At 38.0% G+C, this 13,497-nt stretch overlaps 1 long non-coding RNA gene across 1 annotated transcript in view; it reads right to left on the bottom strand.

The window, feature by feature from the left end:
* Positions 1–3,384: 3,384 nt before the first annotated feature.
* LOC306965525 overlaps positions 3,385–13,497 on the bottom strand; it is a 38,987-nt gene continuing 28,874 nt past the window's right edge. The window contains exons 2-3 of the long non-coding RNA XR_013793033.1: positions 4,527–4,614; positions 3,385–3,518 (exon numbers count right to left, since the gene is read on the bottom strand). This is a non-coding gene — a long non-coding RNA (uncharacterized lncRNA). The remainder of the gene's footprint in view (positions 3,519–4,526; positions 4,615–13,497) is intronic.

Below are 13,497 nucleotides of genomic sequence, written 5' to 3'. Positions count from 1 at the left end.
AATGTCACAGACTTGGGAAGGGTTGGACTCATGAATTCAAGAGAGAAGGTACTGGCACTGAGAGACTGGTTTACACCTGGTTTACACCTGGTTCCTCTGGAGCTGAGGCGGATGGACCAGGGATGTCATCTCAAGGCTAAAATGAAGGCTAGAATTGGCAAACGCAGGATTTTTAGGGCACCTATTCCCTCCCTCGTGATGGGGAATGTTAATGCTCTGTATAATGAGATGGATAAACTCTTTCTATTATGAGTGTTTGAAAGTGTTGGTGATGCGGGTGAGTTGGTGGGTGTGTGTGGTATTACTTACTTGTCCCACCAAAAGATTCCCCGGTGGATCCACTGAAGAACGTTCCGGGACGGCCCGAGTGGAGGATCAAGCGGCTATGACACATTTATTGTTTATTTAGGCGCTTAGTTTTGCATGGGTTTTCTTTCCTTTAACTTACGGTTATGTATTGGATGGTTACGTAACTTAGTTTTAATGTTAAATTGTTAGACCCAGTGAGTTTTGAATGGTTTTAGACGATGTAATAGGCTGTTCTGGAGGTACAAAGTAACACCATCCACTGGTTTTAATAATCCATTGGGACAGGGACAGCTACCCATCTGCAGAATTAATGTCATAATATATATACTTTGGAAACGTCCTTGTGTCATCATATCCCATCACCAATAAAACATCATGATCATGTTTTCAGCACAACTTGTTTCACCAAGCATTCTATTCTTTAAACATAACCGTACTCTTACTTGAGTAAACATTCATCTACTTCTGAAAACATGCAGTTGGAAAATATCTTATGTCTATCTATTCCACAAAGAAAAGGTTATATTTGAATTAAATAATATTATCTTCCATTTTTACCTGTAGCGAAGGAGTGCGACGTCCAGACCTGCCTGTATCCACATTATGAGCCCTTATCATGAACCTAATGCTTTGAATAAAGTTAGCTCGAAACAGGAAGTCCATATTTGCGTGCTTGATTGCCGCTCTATGGACGACTTGATAATAATTCTGTTGAGCTGGTTATCCCTCGTGGGGCCTTCGGTCATTTTGACCCGCTGTTATGTTCCGGGCATTTGGATGCAAGGTGACACAATGAGCTTCTTCTGTAACATCTGTCCACAACAGTCCTGCTGCACCACAACGAGGCTTGTTTTTGCAGAAGTCAATAACAATTAACCAATATTTTAATTATATAAAGGATTTTTCACACTTATTATGAAGATAAGATAATCAATAGTTTTTTTATTTACTCTCATTCTAAAAAAAAAGAAGAAAAAGCCAAACCATTTGTGTCTGCTGTAAAGTCATGTTTGACCCAGTTCCTCTGAATCGTGGTGCAGCGGGACTGATGTGGACAGATGTTACAGAAAGAAGACGCTTGTGAGGTTTATTTCTTCAGCAGTTACTATAATAACTATTTTCTCCAAAGTAAAAGTAGATCCACCACAGTCCTGTCCACATCTGTCATGGTCCACTATGACCCACCATGACTCAAAGGAACTGGAAAAAACATGACTTTACATCAGATAATTTATATGTTTTTTTTTTAAACATTTAAAAGCATCAATTGTATGATAAAACATTTTTTACTACATACTTTAGTTTTACAATTCTCAGCAGAAGTTCTGTCTAAAGCCGAAGATCCGTGACTTCCTTCTTCACTTCTCAGTCTGTGACTGAAGAGCAAAGAGGCCTCAGCCTTTTTAAATGACTGACAGTAACATGACACTAAATACCGTGTGTTCTTTACTTTCATTAAGGGGTTAAGTACCTTCCATATTCCTCTTGCGTTCTTTTTATTGTCCATCAACATTTCTTTTGTAATAATCCTTCTTGCACACTCTATAATATTTGTTAACTTGTTTTTATATTTCTTATATTTTGCCTCTGATTCTTTTGTTCTGCTTTTCACAAATGCTCTATGCATTAAATGTTTCTTTTTACATGCATTTTCCAAACCTTTGCTCATCCAAGGACACTTTATTTGTGTTTGTCTTTTGTAATATTTTTGGATTGGGCAGTTTTTATTATAAAGGAATTCAAATATACCCATAAATTTATCGTAGGCGCTATTTGCGTTTCTTTCTATGTATACATTTTCCCAGTTTTGTGCCATTAGATTGATTAGCAAAGCGTTAAGTGTTTCTTCATTTCGTAGTCGTTTTAACTGAATTTCATCTTTAGGCTATTTGCTCTTGTAGTCACTGTCATCTACAATGAAAACTGGTAAATGATCGCTTATGTCATTAATTAATAATGCACTAACTTGGTTGTTTTCAATGACATTTATAAATATATTGTCTATTAATATGGCAGTGTTAATTGTTGTTCTGCTGGGTCTGGTAATTTGTGGAAAGAAACCCATACTGTACATTGTGTTTATAAAATAAACAAATGTGACCAAACGCCAAGATCTGAGACCAAAAATAATATTTCAGTGCTTTAACAGGGCCACACGAGGGTGTATCAAGTTTTGGAGACAAAGAAAAGTCCTATAATTCAACTGAAATTAATCATTATGTATTCATTGAATAGAGGTCAACAAGTCAACATGACCATAAATCCAAGTGCACCATCTAGTGGGTATTTTAAGTATTTCACAAAATAACTAATTATATTTTATGCATGCATTGTCTTGGTTGTATTGTATATAAACTTTTTATATAAGTGTGACATATTAAAAGCACATGAAAACAGGTGTTGCTCCTGTGCCGCATTGCTGGTATAGGTTGGTGTAGGTCATGTGACATCACAGTCTGAAGAGCCTGCCCATTTCTAGTCTAAGTTTAACGCTAATTTCTCTGTAATTTCTGGGCACAAAGTTCAAAGTCCTCTCTGCCAGCACATATGAACTATGGTCTAACTAGTTCCTCATAAAGTGGTGACAATTTTCAAAAACATGAGCATGATGTTGGTCAGTAGAATAAGAATAATGTGGCAGGTTTGCTCTGTGATCAGTCTTGGCTGGTCCTTGGGATTCGTCAGGACGCTCCATTCTCAAAGTCTGAGAATGCCACTTATTACAACTCAAAATATACCGACACATATGTGTACCTCTACTATATGTTACTTTTATTTGATTTTAAAGTCCTCGATCACACACTCAAATGATTATTATTCGTTTGATGTTCAGCAGTTCTACATGTGAACACAGTCATGCATCTATAAAGCAACGGTACTACAGCTAGACCACTAGGTGGCAGTAGATAATCACTTTTCTTTACAAGGACATTTTCCAATGGCAACTTCAGAATGTGGAATAATGTGTAAGAACAGAGATATTCAAAACACTACATTTATTTTTTTCATTTTAATTAATTGTAATAACACCAACACATACAAAAGCAGGTGTGCAATAATGACATGACCAGAAGAGAAAAAAAAGAACTTCTTTTAACTTCCTTGAACTTGCTAATGGTCCTGGGGGTGTGCTTGTTTAGTGTATCTTCATTGAAACTCTGTCAGCGTGAGACTGACCGCTGCTCACTCTTCTGGACGTCTGCCAGCTTCTGTACAGTGCACACAGTGAGCAGAATGGAGACAGTTCAGTAAATAACACAGTGGGGACTCATAACTCACAGCACTCAGGAAGTAATGCATATGTGCAGCAACATAAAGCACCCAACTGTCAAGAGCACACGTGCTCTACAAACTGATTTGAGAATCTTTCATGAATAATGTTTGGGATTATTTATTTATTTTTTCAATCAAAAATGCTTTTAGTATTTGTATTTTGGCCTTTGTGCTGGTTAGTTCATGCACACGCGTGAAAGAGGAAGAAATCAGATTATATAAATATCAGATAATCTGATTATACTTTTTTCATGTCTCGTCAATAATCTGAGAACTCCAGAAATCCGATTATGATCAGATTTTTGGCCACTGATAAAGTGACATGTAAAAGATGTGTGGATGTGAGTGGACCTGTGCAGAGGGCTGCGCAGTTAGCACCAAGCACCTGCCTACACTGTTCATCCAGTAACTTTATTTTCCTTCTTTCCCAAATATAATATGCACACATGTTTGGAGTTGAGATGAGAACATCCCATTCAAAGTTTTAGTCATTAATTCATTATTTCCATGAACCAAGGAAAGTAAAGATTGAGATTGATTGATAGTGGTTCTTTGGCACGCCCCCTTTAGCTCCACACACACTTCACTATCTAAACGTACATGTCACCACCCAAATATACAGCAGTTTGCTTATACAATAGAAAATATACCAGCTTATTCATTTTATTCTGCTTGTTTGGATTTTTTTTATGAAACAAAGCTAGACTTTAGTATCTAAACTATCATTAGTGCGAGAGTGCACGGCAGATGCTCCAGTGTTCATCTGACACTGTTTGGTGTTCTCTCATAGAAGATAAAGGCGTGTCAAAGCGTCTCGGTGTGCGTTGGCCTGAACTCAGAGGAGTGTGGACTCATTATAGTGGGCTATGACAGATTTCCATAACACGACACAATGCTGATCCACCTGTGCAGTAACAGCGAACATGAATGTGTGTTTTTCTCACAGTCTGAAGGGAGAGTAGCTCTGAGCTGAGCGCCTCTCTCAGCTCCTCCATCTCTCCCTCTTTAAGCCTCTCCAGCTCCTTCCTCAGCCTGGACACAAAACAAGTCCCGTTACATGTGGTCCACTGAAGCTATAGCATTGTTCTGTGTGTTTTTATGAGTTTCTGTATCGCTTCAGCCATCATTATGTGACAGTATGATTTTTGTGTGCACCCGCAGTCTATCGATGCGGTTCAGTTTCCTGACTCCGCCCCTCTGACGTCAAACGCCATCGGAGCCGGTGTCATGGCGGCGAGACTACTGTCCACTTTACTACGATGATGCGCACTGTTGCTGTATAATAAAAGCGTCGAGCCCAGCGATGTCATAATGCTGCGAGTATCAGACGAGTAGCGCTAAAATGCTGTGAAAGATTTCTGATTTGCGTGTGGCTAATGCCGGTTTGTTTGTAGCTCTTGGGCGGCTCGCTGTGAGGACTATGTCGCTAAAACTACCTGGTTATTTGTATCAAATGTACAAACTGCAGTTGGTTTACATTTCGTCTGTGTTTCATTTAGGCTCCTGCTGGCACTGGGCTTCCTCTTTGTTTTATGTCTGACTTTGGCGTATGGCTGACTACATCACTCATCTGGCTGGGGTAACCTATAGCGTATTAGGAGACTTCAGCCTTGGAGGTAAATCTATGGAGCTTCTGTTCTGGGAGCTCGGACATGGACAAATTAAAACCATCCGATGGACTGTGCTGTGTGTGTTGCTTCTGCTGTCAGTATGATGCTTTGTTATTATGTTGGACGCTCTGAAACAAACTCAAAACCAGCTTTAGTTATTATAAATAAATGAACTGACATGTTATTTGTCTCTGTTGTTTCAGTCTACAAATCACTGATTTTGCATGGTGAACAGCTTATAGTAGCTCCCACTCAGTTACAATTAGCTTGGTTATTATTTTGAGTAAAACAAAACATGACTTTGGTCAAAGTGTTTTCTGAAATATATTACAGTTTATGAAACGGCTTTATTGGGTTTAAACACATCGATGCAGGTCTCACCTGTGAAAGCAAAGTCTGCTCTTTCTTTTATTGCTGGTATTGTTTGGTCTTACGGCTCATAACAAAGGCATTACAGAGCAGTCTCACACTAAGTTGTGTCTTTGAAGTAAATGTGCTTTATAGTTTTAATAAAAGCTTTTCTTTAACACTCAACAGGATCAATAGAATCATTCTAATAAATAATGCTGGGAAAGTCTTGAAAGTGCACATTCAGCAAAACAAGCCAGGCAAAGGCTTCAATCACTTTAATCCCTTTAGTATAAAAAAAGTATATATATATATATAAAATATGTTCCATAAAAACTTCACAAGTTTGTCTGATGCATACATACGGCCTGAGTGCCTCAAATACAATTAGGTGATGCAATATCCACAACACAAGAAGCTACAAAATATTGCAAATCCCTGAGGTCTTCTGAATCTGAATGTAATGGACACATTTTGAAAAAACATCCTGATAGAGAGAACATCAAATACAGGTGCACAAGAGAAGGAGGAGCATCAGACACAGCAAATGGTTAGACACATAGCATAAGTGCCTAGATCCTGTTTCAATGTTGATGACTTAGGCAATTATGCTATGTGGCTAACGCAATGTACTAATGTTCATTTGACACCAAGCTTTAACACAGCTTGGTGTCAAATGAATATTAGCGCATTGCGTTAGCCACATAGCATAATTAACACTGGAACATTTGCTGTACACCTCATTTGGAAATGGATTTGGAAATGTTTTGAACCGTGAGATAGCTGAACCGTTACACCCCTCGTAAGTAGTAAGTACTTCAATTGATCAATATGTTACCAACAATGGTCAACTCTTCAGTAGGTCTCAATCTATTGTCAAGCTCTCACGTTTTTTAAACTGTCAGTCTTATACTGAGAACACTGTTATTGCCTTTTATTATTATGATTAAAAACATAAAAAAATATACCCTTGAGAAGTTTTACTTTCAGTAGTCAATATTCCTCTTCATTTCCGTACTCTGACAATGTGTTGTCCTTATATTTCTTTTTTAAGTTAATATTTGTGCAATGTTTAATATGGTTACCCAAACCATTCCATTGTGGGACTCCACACACCAACTTGTTCTGGTGGATCCCACCAATGGGACTTTAACACATGCCCTTAGGTTATACCCAGATAGCAAGCCGATGTGGCCCACATCAGGCAAAGATGTGGCACTTGTGGCATTGGTGTGGCCCGCGGGAAACAGATGTAAACCAGAAGTGGGCCATGTAAAACATAACAACACATGGCCCATTAATGGAATAACGTTCATGGGCCACTTATGGCAAAGACATGGCACGTGTGGCCTCAATATCTCCAGATAAACCAGCAGTTAACCAAATGTGGCCCACACGCAAATGACCAACTATGGCCCATTAATGAAAACACATATATGGGCCACTTATGGCAAAGACGTGGCAGTTCCAGGATAGTTTAAACCGGAATAACCAGAGGCAAACCAAATATGGCCCATATACAAAATATCAAAAATGGCCCAAAAATGGCAAAACATCTGTGGGCCAATGGTGGCAAACATACACTGAGAAAAGTTGGCTTAATCTGCAAAATGTATAGAAATCATTTACATCTGCATTTTGCTAGTTGTTCATAATGATATATATTCATTAGTCCAACTATAAATGTTTCATCTGTAACTGTGAATATTTTAAATTGGTTCAACAAAAAAAAGTTCCTGACTTGAATGTTCAAAGGTTCATTGAGTCAATTTAAAACTCTTCATTAGCAGATATGAGCTAATTTAAAAATTTCCATTGAACCAATGTACTTTTAGCCCTCGTGTTGCCTTCGCGGGTCATTTTGACCCGCTGTCATGTTCCGGGCATTTGGATGCAAGGTGACACAAGGGGGCGCCCATCCAACCTTCTCAGTGTAAATGTGAGTTGACTTTCTTCAGACTTAGACTTTAGGTCAGACACCATGAGTGACAGTAACATGACGCTAAATACAGTGAGCTCTTTGTTTGCAGTAAAAAGTCAGAGGCCTCATTGCTCTTCAGTCACAAACTGAGAAGTGAAGAAGCAAGTCGTGGAGCTTCTGCTGTAGACAGAACTTCAGACTTCTGCTGCATGTAAGAGTCATATCATATTCTGAAACGCAATTACATAGTAAAAACATAATTTATGGAAAATTATTATTACAATTACAAAAAGAAAATGAAAATCCTGTATCTATTAAATTTTTTTTATTTACTCTCATTCACAAAAAACATAAACAAACCCAGGTCCCTTGTATCTGCTGTAGGTCATGTTTGTCCCAGTTCCTCTGAGTCGTGGTGCAGCAGGACTGATGTGGACAGATGTTACAGGAGAAGCTCGTGAGGTTCATTTCTTCAACAGTTACTATAGTAACTATTTTCTCCAAAGTAAAAGTATATCTACCACAGTCCTGTCCACATCTGTCATGGTCCACCATGACCCACCACGACTCAGAGGAACTGGGACAAACATGACTTTACAGCAGATACAAATTAGGGTTTGTTTGGGTTTTCTTTTTTTAGAATGACAGTAAATAAAATAAATAAATAAAAAAAAGTAGTTGTACATTAAATGTACATTGGCTCAATGAACCTTTGAACATTCAAGTCAGGAACAATTTTTTGTTGAACTGATTTAAAATATACACAGTTACAGATGAAACATTTATAGTTGGACTAATGAATATATATCATTATGAACAACTAATAAAATGCAGATGCAAATGATTTCTACACATTTTTCAGATTAAGCCAATGTTTTACTTTTCTCAGTGTGTGTACCAACAGTGGGCCATGTCTGGACCACCTTTGAATAATCTGGTTTACTACTGGCTAAGAGTTGGCCCTGTTCTGGGTTTATTGTGGGCCAGATGTGGTAACCGGATATGGACCACGTTATGGCCGATAATCCACGCGGTATGTGGGCCAAATCAACGTGTCTGATGTGGGCCACATCTGGGCCATACCAATTTTGCTATCTGGGTACTGCCCTTCATTTTTACTGAAGAATTTCTGAAAATTACATGGCAAGACATTATTGTTTATTTATTTATTTATTGGTTTATTTTGTTGGATTGTTTGTTTCTCTGGGTCAAGTGATCATTCATGTATACGTCTGTGCCTTTCAATGTTCTTCCTTGCTTCAGCAGTGTAATCTTCTTGTTTCGGTTGGCGAATCGAAAGTTCAGTGCTTGTCCTTTCTTCTTCTTGGAAGAGGGTGGTAGGCCTCCAAGTCATCCACGTTGAGGGTAATGCCATTATCCTAGAGAAAGGCTGCTACCTGTTGTTCAGTGGAGTATGCCTCCTCTTCGCTAATGTCCCCTCCGTGTTTTCAGCGTTCACAGCGTTAGCATATGAACGAGGTCTGATCCCATTGTGACAACATCATTGATCCAATTGCTCCAATTCGTTTATTCTCTTTCCAGGTCCTCTATCATCTTGTCTTTTTCCTTGTTTTCGTCACGCAGCTTCTTGACTTCCTCAATTAAACTTAGTATTTTCTTTTGATCTTCTTGTTCTAGTGACCTCCTAAGCTCATCTTCCTCCTCGGCAGAAATGTTTCGCTTCGGTGCTGGCATTATGAAATGGCTCAAACACTGTTAGGCTAGTAACAATAATATCAAAAAGTCCTTGATTAAGTGACAGCTCAAACGACTGTGTGCAACCACACTCGAAGTGTCACTGAGAAGCAAAGGTAGTGACGCAAATATGCTCTTAGGTTTCCTCCTCGCTCTGAAAGTGTGGCGCTGTGTTGAGTTTGGGGTTTGCCTTCTTCTTCTTCTTCAGTTTGTTGGTGGGTGGCAACCAACAGCTTAGGTGCATACTGCCACCTACTGTACCGTGTGTCTCGGGATTCTGGGTTTTGCCCATAGATATGTTTATGTTATGTTTAAATGTTGCTAGCATTTTAAAAAAAAATATTGAACGGATATTTAACCCTTGTGTCGTCCCCAGGGCCACTTTGTCGATGCGTATCTCTGTCATAGTTTTATCAAATGGTCTGAATTTTCGGATATGCGTTAACATCCATGACTTTTACCAGTACATTTTTTTTTGAATTTTTTGATTATGTGATTACAATGTTATCAGAAAGAGTTACACTCGTGGTCACCTGGGGTCATTTTTGACCCCATTTTGTTTCTCTAATATCTCAGCCATAAAATATCATTTTTCAATAAGTTTGGGTTCTATCTTTAGTGTAGCTTCAGACCTTTTTTTCAGTGTGTAGGCCTTGTTTATGTAAAAAAACACAAAATCCTGAACAAACAACAGCCAGAAAATATCAAAAATCGAATTCTGAGGATAACTCGGACTATCTGGTCAGTTTCCAAGTGGAAATAGTCAAAATGTTGTGTTAATGCAATTTTTGAATTTTCTCATACATTTGAATGAGAACAAATAGTTACACTCGTGGTCACCTGGGGTCATTTTTGACCCCATTTTGTTTCTCTAATATTTCACTCATAAAATAACATTTTGAAATAAATGTGGGTTCTATCTTTAGTTTGACTTCATAAAAATGCACTGATAGTAAATTTACCAGTTTTTATTATTTTTTGGGTCGGTGGGACATGTTTATGTAAAAAAAAGTCAAATTTTGAGCCAAAAATGGCCCTGTAACACTGAAAATCCTGAAGTTGATATAACTCGAAGTATTTGGTGAATTGGGCACTGGGAGAGGCTCAAAGGTAGAGCAGGTTCTGTTTTTGAAAAATGTTTCATTTTTGAATGAGAGCAAATAGTTACACTCGTGGTCTCTGGGGTCATTTATGACCCCGGCAAAATCCCATTCATTTCAATGGACATGAGCCGATCCTCCACTTCATTTGTGCTCCAGATATGAAACCATTATTATGTTTCCATCCCAGAGGACCTCCTTGACATGCACATTCATCAGATTTTGAATTCACATATTTTTACAATAGTTATAGGGCCTAAAGCCTGAAAACGGCAGCAGCTCTCCATTCATTTCAATGGCAGTGTCCTACATGTCTGTGATTCCAGCTATATTTTTGACTTTTTGAATTCAAAACTTTATCACAGATCATAAAATCTGATGCATATCAGTGCTCTGAGTAGTTTTGGAAGAGATCATGACCAAAAAAGATGATTTTGTATAAATAAATGTGCATTTGCTTGGTGTTTATAGAATATCAGTTGTTTGTATAACTTTTAAAGCTTTGTTTTTCCAAATTTCCAATTCTGCTCTACTGTACTTTACTTTCACTGTCAAACTGCACCAAACATTTAATAATTTGATAAAAGTTCATGAATTAAGATGTAAACTCTACTTTGAGCAGATTTTTTGATGAGAATATAGAGACTTTCCTGAAATTAGAGAGTGAGAATCGCAGTTTGGCTATATTTCAAAACTGGGTTATAGCACTGGTTTTTGGGTCCTAAAACTATGAAAAAATGACTGAATTCAAAATTTGGTACATGTGCATGTAGTGGAGGCTCTGTGGAGTGTATATTTAAAAAAGTTATGGATTTGGAGTTGAAATGAAGTTTGTATGAAAGGCAAAAGTCAAAAATATAGCTGGAATCACAGACATGGAGGACACTGCCATTGAAATGAATGGAGAGCTGCTGCTGTGTTCAGGCTTTAGGCCCTATAACTATTGTAAAAATATGTGAATTCAAAATCTGATGAATGTGCATGTCAAGGAGGTCCTCTGGGATGGAAACATAATAATGGTTTCATATCTGGAGCACAAATGAAGTCGGTACAAAAGGTCAAAGACAGAAAACATGGAGGATCGGCTCATGTCCATTGAAATGAATGGGATTTTGCCGGGGTCATAAATGACCCCAGAGACCACGAGTGTAACTATTTGCTCTCATTCAAAAATGAAACATTTTTCAAAAACAGAACCTGCTCTACCTTTGAGCCTCTCCCAGTGCCCAATTCACCAAATACTTCGAGTTATATCCACTTCAGGATTTTCAGTGTTACAGGGCCATTTTTGGCTCAAAATTTGACTTTTTTTTACATAAACATGTCCCACCGACCCAAAAAATAATAAAAACTGGTAAATTTACTATCAGTGTATTTTTATGAAGTCAAACTAAAGATAGAACCCACATTTATTTCAAAATGTTATTTTATGAGTGAAATATTAGAGAAACAAAATGGGGTCAAAAATGACCCCAGGTGACCACGAGTGTAACTATTTGTTCTCATTCAAATGTATGAGAAAATTCAAATATTGCATTAACACAACATTTTGACTATTTCCACTTGGAAACTGACCAGATAGTCTGAGTTATCCTCAGAATTCGATTTTTGATATTTTTTGACTGTTGTTTGTTCAGGATTTTGTGTTTTTTTACATAAACAAGGCTTACACACTGAAAAAAAATAAAAACTGAAAAATGATATTTTATGGCTGAGATATTAGAGAAACAAAATGGGGCACAAGTGTAACTCTACATTATGGGGCACACAAGGGTTAATTAGCCAAATCAACAGTGAACACAAACCTGAACACATATTCAAATTATTAGCCAAATGCTCAGGTCATGACAAACCTGTATTTAAACACATTTGGCTGCACGCCAAAAGACCAAGATTCCTTTCAGAACACAAATGAACATTCCTGTCGATGGGTTTATTCTGATTCACGTTTACATGTTAGAAAAGGAGTAGCCCAGAGGTAATATTTGGGTTTTTAAACACTGGAATATGAGCATATTCAGGTTTTTGCCGTTCACATGGCCGTGCGCAACCGGGTTATTGCTAAAATTCTGGTTATGAAAGGGCTTTTGACTGCATGTAAACATAGTGACTGGTATCCCACAGATGTCTGAGATCAGCAATGGGAGGACTTTTATTATTATACTGTATAACTTCTGTTGCTTCAATTTCAAACCCACGCAGTCAATTATACATAATCTATTAAACTTGTGAAACATTTAAACTCACAAACTATCACTTAAAAGAAAAACACATTTGTAAAGTAGTGATCAGATCACTTCATGTGGAGAGTTGTTTATATGAATGTAACTAAATAAGTTCAGTAATGTAGCCAAGCCAATATTTTGTGAAAGAAAAGTCCAGTGATCCTTTATGGTTTTCAGTTACTTATTTACAGACAATCTACTGTATGTAGCATGTTCGCAAGACAAGATAGGATTTTATTGATCTCACAAGCACTCACAGCAGCCACTTTTTAAATCGGTAGATTTTCAATAAACCAGTATTGGTATCAGAAGAAAAAAAAGCTGGATCGATGCATAAACTTTATTAAATGATTTAAAGTTTAAAACATGTCTCTTTATATTTAGTAATAATCTCCAGTTGAAAGAAGACAATCCGTGTGTCGGACATGACTGACTTTTTTATAGACCACTACTGTTGTGATTAAATCACAGATTACACAGTTTGCCTTTGTGAATATCCCCGATGCCCTCCTCTGCTCACTGAACACTTTTTAACTGACTGCTGCACTCATTCACACTGACACACTTTCAATTCCCCCGATCAATAAGCCAAGAGCCGAACACGTGCTTCAGGGCTCAGGACAGATGATGGCCCCTCAGAAGGATGAGTGAGGTGGGGCCAGTGCATGCTCAGCACTTCCTCAGGCTAATAAGACCATAGGGGAGTGAGATTATATGTTATAGGGCTGACGGATAGAGAGGACATGCGAACTGCAGCCATGATTTAGACCCTGGTCACAGGAAATCACTGGGGCAAATAAAGAAGATGGAACCAGCACAAAAGAAAAGTGGTGATAGTACGGATATTTGGATGTTGAGGACAGTGAAAATCACGGCACATTCTGAGGGAATTAAAATGGGGTTTTATGGGAAATATGCTGATTTTCTATTCTGGATCCTGTATCCTGTAAAGGTTTTATTAAAGAGCAACTAACCCCACCCCAAGAGAGGCACCGAGACGACTCTACAGCTCTCTC

Source organism: Gobius niger, assembly GCF_951799975.1.
Source record: "Gobius niger genome assembly, chromosome: 7".
Classification (NCBI taxonomy): Eukaryota; Metazoa; Chordata; class Actinopteri; order Gobiiformes; family Gobiidae; genus Gobius; species Gobius niger.
Note: the sequence above shows the minus strand (reverse complement) of the source record. Positions and strands in the feature narration are given on the sequence as shown.